Below are 6000 nucleotides of genomic sequence, written 5' to 3'. Positions count from 1 at the left end.
TGACAGTCTTTCTAGGGCACTATCCCTGTTCAGTTAGCTGTCTCTCCCTAGAATTTATTAACCAATAAAGATGTTTCTTCCTGATTCTGATTCGAAGACTCTTCCAATCCCATGGTGAGAACTAGAAGGTTGGCCATGTCCTTTTGAGCAAAATCATCTGCTTTCTGAGATCTAACCTTGTATACTATGGACAGACAAAAAACAGTAACATCTTCTTAAACATTTGAAGGGTAGATCATAAGCAACTCACTGCATTATTTTGGGAACACTACAGACAACAGAAATTGCCATGAGGTATATGTGGCTTGCTGCACATACTTTGAAAATGGTCTGTCTGTCCATTTCATGCTGAGAAGAAAGGAAGGGAGGATTTGTGGATCTATGAAAATTTCAAATCACAGTGGGAATCTGTCATTCACTGCTGTATTAGAACATAAACAATATCCAGCACATTTTGGGATCAGTGATATACCTAGCAAGTGTTTGTTCCAGACATACATACAAGTCAAACTAAAAACTACCATTTAAAAAACCAACCAAATGCTATGGAAAACATGAAACAGCAAAATTTCTGAAGAGCTGGATCTAGAACTGTTCTGACCCTTAATGCAAGTCTGCCAGTAAACCAACTGTATGCCATCTTGGGTTCCATAGAAGAAAGTTGGGGAAGAAATGAAATAAATGAAAATTTCATAGTACTGAAACACATATACAGGTTTAAATATTACAAAAGACAGAGCAAGTAGTCAGAAGCTCCACAATTTCAATTGTATTCATATTCTTCTGAACGCCATAGCTTTGATATGGATTTTTTTCCTTATACCAAAATTTGTGCTAAAGGTCAGAGAAGGCTATGGGACTATATTTAATATCTACTTCTTGTCTACTGAGAAAACACATTCTCTCAAAGCTTATTAAAACCTGGAATCTGCCATGTTTGTCCTGGGTTATAGTCTTTCTTGGGAAATTTTACTTACCTTGCCTATTAAAAATGTGACCTAAATAGAATAAATGTATTGAAAATAACATATTTGCAGAGTCATCTAGAGAATCAAGCACATTTATATTTGATATGTGTTTGTTTTTGCTCCAAAAGCTGTTTAAAGCTGACGGCACACTTGTCATTTTCCCTTGGGTTAGTAACTAAAGACAAATATTTTCCATTAAAACTGAAAGTGCCTTTTTTGCCAGATCTGGTCCTGTATTATGTTGAATCAGTTATCGTTTATTTACAGTCATAGACCAAATGCTGTAGTAAAACATCTTTTGCCTTTGCACTGTTGACATATCTCTTTTTCATCCACCTGCGTTAATCAATATTATCTGTTTGTTAGTCTTGTAAATGATCACAACAATGCACAATCTATTCCATATCCTTCAACGTTTTACAATGAAAATAGGGACACTTTTAGATACTAGGAATTAGCTATGAATTCCCCCAGCTCTGCCCCATTGACATTTCTCTGATTATCTGTGCATAGGTATTCTGCTCAACCTGTTTCAGATCTTCCCTTTAGAATTTTTTGTTGACCAAAATTACACAGAGGTTGGGGCAGTACATTCAATCAATCCCACTCCATGTGCATTCACTTTGGTTCTGTACACTCATATGTCATGAGTATAGGGCTATTATCTCCAGTTTTGAATTTGAAGGTATTCAATTAAAACAGCATAAAACATATTTTCTTTGTTTTGAAAACGGGAGAAACCTCCGCGTCAGCTGATGCATCTGATCCCTGAGTAAAAGTTCCTACCTGGCCTTGAAGCAGCAATTTGCTATGTAGCTGTAGAAAGCCGATTAACAGTACACATCATAATATCTAAGGATTGGAGGTCAGGTTTCCCAGAAGAAAGGTGCCAAAAGTGTATAAATGCCTATGGCCCATTATGCATTGAGCATTTCTGGGATGCTCCTAGACCCATAGTGCCTTCCCAGCCTACTGCATGACTTGCCTGAACCCACTTCTGGGTTGCTCTCCTGTCAAAAATCAAGAGAGAAGGTTGCCTTTGGGGGGAGAGGGGTTAAAAGCTCTTTAAACATAATATCAATATTCCTTATATCAATGTTGTGCAGCTGCTTTCTTTCTTTCTTTCTTTCTTTCTTTCTTTCTTTCTTTCTTTCTTTCTTTCTTTCTTTCTTTCTTTCTTTCTTTCTTTTGTATTTTTAGGGAAATGCCAGTCACTTCCCACTCCTTGCAGGGATCCATGGTCAGAATGTCCCTAAAAATACAGAAGCAATGAAAGCAACCTGCTTTGTATGAGTAGGTTTGTGAATAGGTAGAGGAAGATCTGTAGGCAGGGAGCATGGCCCTTCTCCCTAGTCACATGACCTGGGCAGGGAAAGTAGTTAGCCCAGGCATGTGGCTAAGGGAAGGGAGCTCTCCACATTCATCTAAAATTCTTAATTTGCAATCAAAATGCTCTGCAGCTGGCCCTGCACATGCACAGTCCCACATTTCTCCGTTCAGAGGACCACTAAATGAACAACAGTTATGGTAAGCAACACTGTTTTGTCAACATACTATGCTCAAGATTCTTCGGTGGGTTCCATGAATATCTGCATTTGGAACTGCAGCAGCAGTATGAAGCCAAAGACCTTAAATGATCTGATACCATTCTTTGAAGCTCACTCAGCAGGCTGATTATCTCTTTCTCTGTCCCTCTATTTTTCACAAAGCAGGACAGGCAATTGGACAAGCCTTACATTCTGCTCAGTTCACAGGCATTCTATACAACAAATCAACTTTTATAAGGACTCACTGAATGAGACTTTGTGCCTGTAAGGGAAACTTAATTACATTTCTTTATGACTTGCACAATCCAATGGAAAATTATGTAAGAATTGCATGATTCAATATTGGCATGCGCTTGAATCGCTTTTTTAAAAACACACAAAAAAGTACTATCTATCTCTTTTTTAAAGAAATGTAGGTTTGAAATGAAAACAGCCATTTCTAATGCATGTGCCCCAACATCATTCGGAACAGTATAGACAATATGTATGTGTCATTGTCCCAACCCAGAGTAACATTAATGCACAAATTATAAGCCATTCACTGCAGATTCCAAAGGCTTTCAAGGCCTCTGGGTCTGACATTGTGAGGGAATAACGCTGTGTTTCTTGCTATCTCTACGTTCTCGACAAAAGTGTATGCTACATGCATCTAAGGAAAGAATATATATATCAGCACTGAGATTCTTGTGTACAAATTTGTGCCTGTTATTCCGTATGGTTTCACAATGAACAAGAGTCAAATACATCAAAGACTTTCTGTGAATAAAAATTCCTATGCTAGGGTGACGAAATATAAGACAAGCAGGGCTCCTAGATTTTTCATAGTGCTGAAGAAGAGCCACATTTCCACGGGTTTCTTTTCTCTACTCTTGCACAACAATCTACGTTTCTAATATTTTCCCCATATGAATTGATGAATTTTTTTGAGAGACAGCTGTTTTGTTCAGAAAATTCTTTGGCCCACATTTTCATTCTAAGCCGTTGTTTTGGATTTTATACTGTTAATTCTAGTGCTTAACTGTATCAATGGTTTAGTGTTCTTACTGTAAATCATCTTGTGTTTACGTTTTTAATCAAATATTTTAAACAAATAATCTAGATTTACCTTACTCTTCCATCAAGGAGGTAAGAATGGCTTGCATTTGATTCTTCTAATGTAGACTCACTTTTATTTAGTTTATGGAATCATACTGCATAGCTTCATCAGTAGAACAATTTTAGGTTGTCTTCTGATCAGGCCATTTGCTGGGCCATATTCTGTGAACTGGATCCTGCAGAGGATTTCCATGGACCAACAGAGCCAAGTTTCGCCAGTTTTTCCCTCTGAATGTACACTACTAGTTCACCTCCATGTTCTTTGGGGGGGGGGGGAGTCTTTCCTGCAAGAGTAGTATTTGGGGGCATTCTGAACTGTAGCAGGACAGGGGAGGAACGAAAGCACCATCCCTCAGCAGGAAATCCTTTTTGTCCACCGAAATCTTTCACTGTATCCAAAGCATCATATTCCCTCTTGTTTGCTTTTGCTTCTCCCCATATAACTTTGAGTGTGATCATGGATAAATTTTGCAGTAGGAACCTGCTGTATGTGTTCTTTTTTCTAAATTGGTTAAGTGCTATTGGAATGCTAAGTTTACTCAGATGTTGGCATCCAACTTGCATACATCTTTCAATCTACAGAACTGCATTCAAGCTTGCTATGTAATGCAAAACACACATGTTATGCTATTAATGTCTAAGAATAAATCTTTTCCCTTCACCTTGTTTTTCATTTCTCATTGGAACAGAAACAGCAGTCTAATTAGAGTGCATATGCAGGAGATGATAATGTACTATATGGTACAGGCCCTCTCCATATGTATCCGATTTTGCACGTAGGTCCTATCCAGCACCCATGGAGCTGATATCTGTACCATCCGCTTCAATCTGCCCTGCTGGCCTCCTCCCATATGACCAGAGTTCTATGTCACTGAATGCAGGGGAAGGTTTGAATCCTAATCCTTTTTTATTATTCATATTATAATTAAAATATAGTGTGTATAAATATTCCTGGTAACTGACCAGATCTAACTGTACAAATTAAATATATGCCAGAAAAAAATGCTTTACATTGTTATGTTTCTAGTGCAATTGTAGTACATCGTGACTTACCATGATGTATCAATACAGTCTGGTGAGAAATTACAGAAGCAGTGCTTTCCAGGGTGCGTTTCCTCAGGATAAGAGAGTACTAGAAAGTCAAGGTGTCTGCTTTGTTGGCAAATATGCAGTGGATCAAAAATTGAGACAAAAAGGGATTCCAACAAGGCAATAGATCTACACTCCAGATCACATTCCCAGAGTTACCTGCTGCCTAAAGATGCAGCACCTTCGACCAATTCACACTTTTCTTTCTCCTTCTCCAAACCAAAAATTCAATTATTTCTTCTGTTTCTCTGTCCACTCTCCTCAGTGGAAGTAGATTATATTCAAACTCTGATGGGTATCTCATTCAAAAACTCAGAGACTCCTAGCTGTCAGAAAATCATATCCTAACTAATATCTTGAATGCAATTAAGAACCCAGCAAACTGAAAGATTTCTGTGCATGCAGTGTGACTCCCATTTCCCACCGCACACCAAATTCCCTCCAAATGCTGCTTTTCGGAGTCCCCTTCCTCTTCCACACTGTGACCAGAAATCTTTCCATCCACAGAAACACTACATGTTTAGGGGATTCAAGCCATTGCCCATCAAAGATTAACCAGAACTAGTTCAGAACTATTACCCATCAGTCCCTCTGACAAAAGAATGTTTCACAAGTAACCACCTAATACTTGCCATATAATTTCATATGAAATTCATTTGTAACCTACCTTCTAATTCTTTCTGAAACCAAATATAGTTGGGGAGCACCACTGCAAGTAACAAGAGGTAGCAAGTAACATGCGAGGATTATCCTGGCAAACAGGTATAATACATTTATTATTTGTTGGCACATAATGACACACAATTTTGTGGTTAACTTTTCTTCTGGAAAAATTTCTCCTTTCTTCTTTCAGAAAAAGAGGAGAGACAAGCACGTAGGTACATACAGACTGCACAGACACCCAGACTGAGCACTTGCATCGATAGAGTTTGCAGTTCCTATATTTAATGTAAATTGATTCGTTATCTAGTAAAGTTCTTCAAAACAACTCACTCACATATCTGCCCTATTATTTACTCTGCTAATTCATTGCAATAAAACAGAAACCCACCCCCAACTGGGCTTCTGATCTCATCCCATCTCCCAACAGAGTGTTCCTTTAGTTTGGTCCCTTCATGAGAAACAGCAATATTTCGTACTGGCTCCTGATTCCCCCCCCCCCCCCCCCCCATTCTGCATGCTGCATGCCAGAAAAGGCAGGGACACAACAAAGTTTCCTGAGGGGAAGATCAGCTGATCCCCATGATCAGCTGGAAGTTGCCTTCTGATCCCCTTCCCAAACTTATTTGTGCAGCCTTCTT

The sequence above is a fragment of the Sphaerodactylus townsendi genome, linkage group LG07 (genome assembly GCF_021028975.2).
Source record: "Sphaerodactylus townsendi isolate TG3544 linkage group LG07, MPM_Stown_v2.3, whole genome shotgun sequence".
Taxonomy (NCBI): Eukaryota; Metazoa; Chordata; class Lepidosauria; order Squamata; family Sphaerodactylidae; genus Sphaerodactylus; species Sphaerodactylus townsendi.
The sequence above is the reverse complement of the archived record's forward strand: the minus strand, read 5'-3'. Positions refer to the sequence as shown.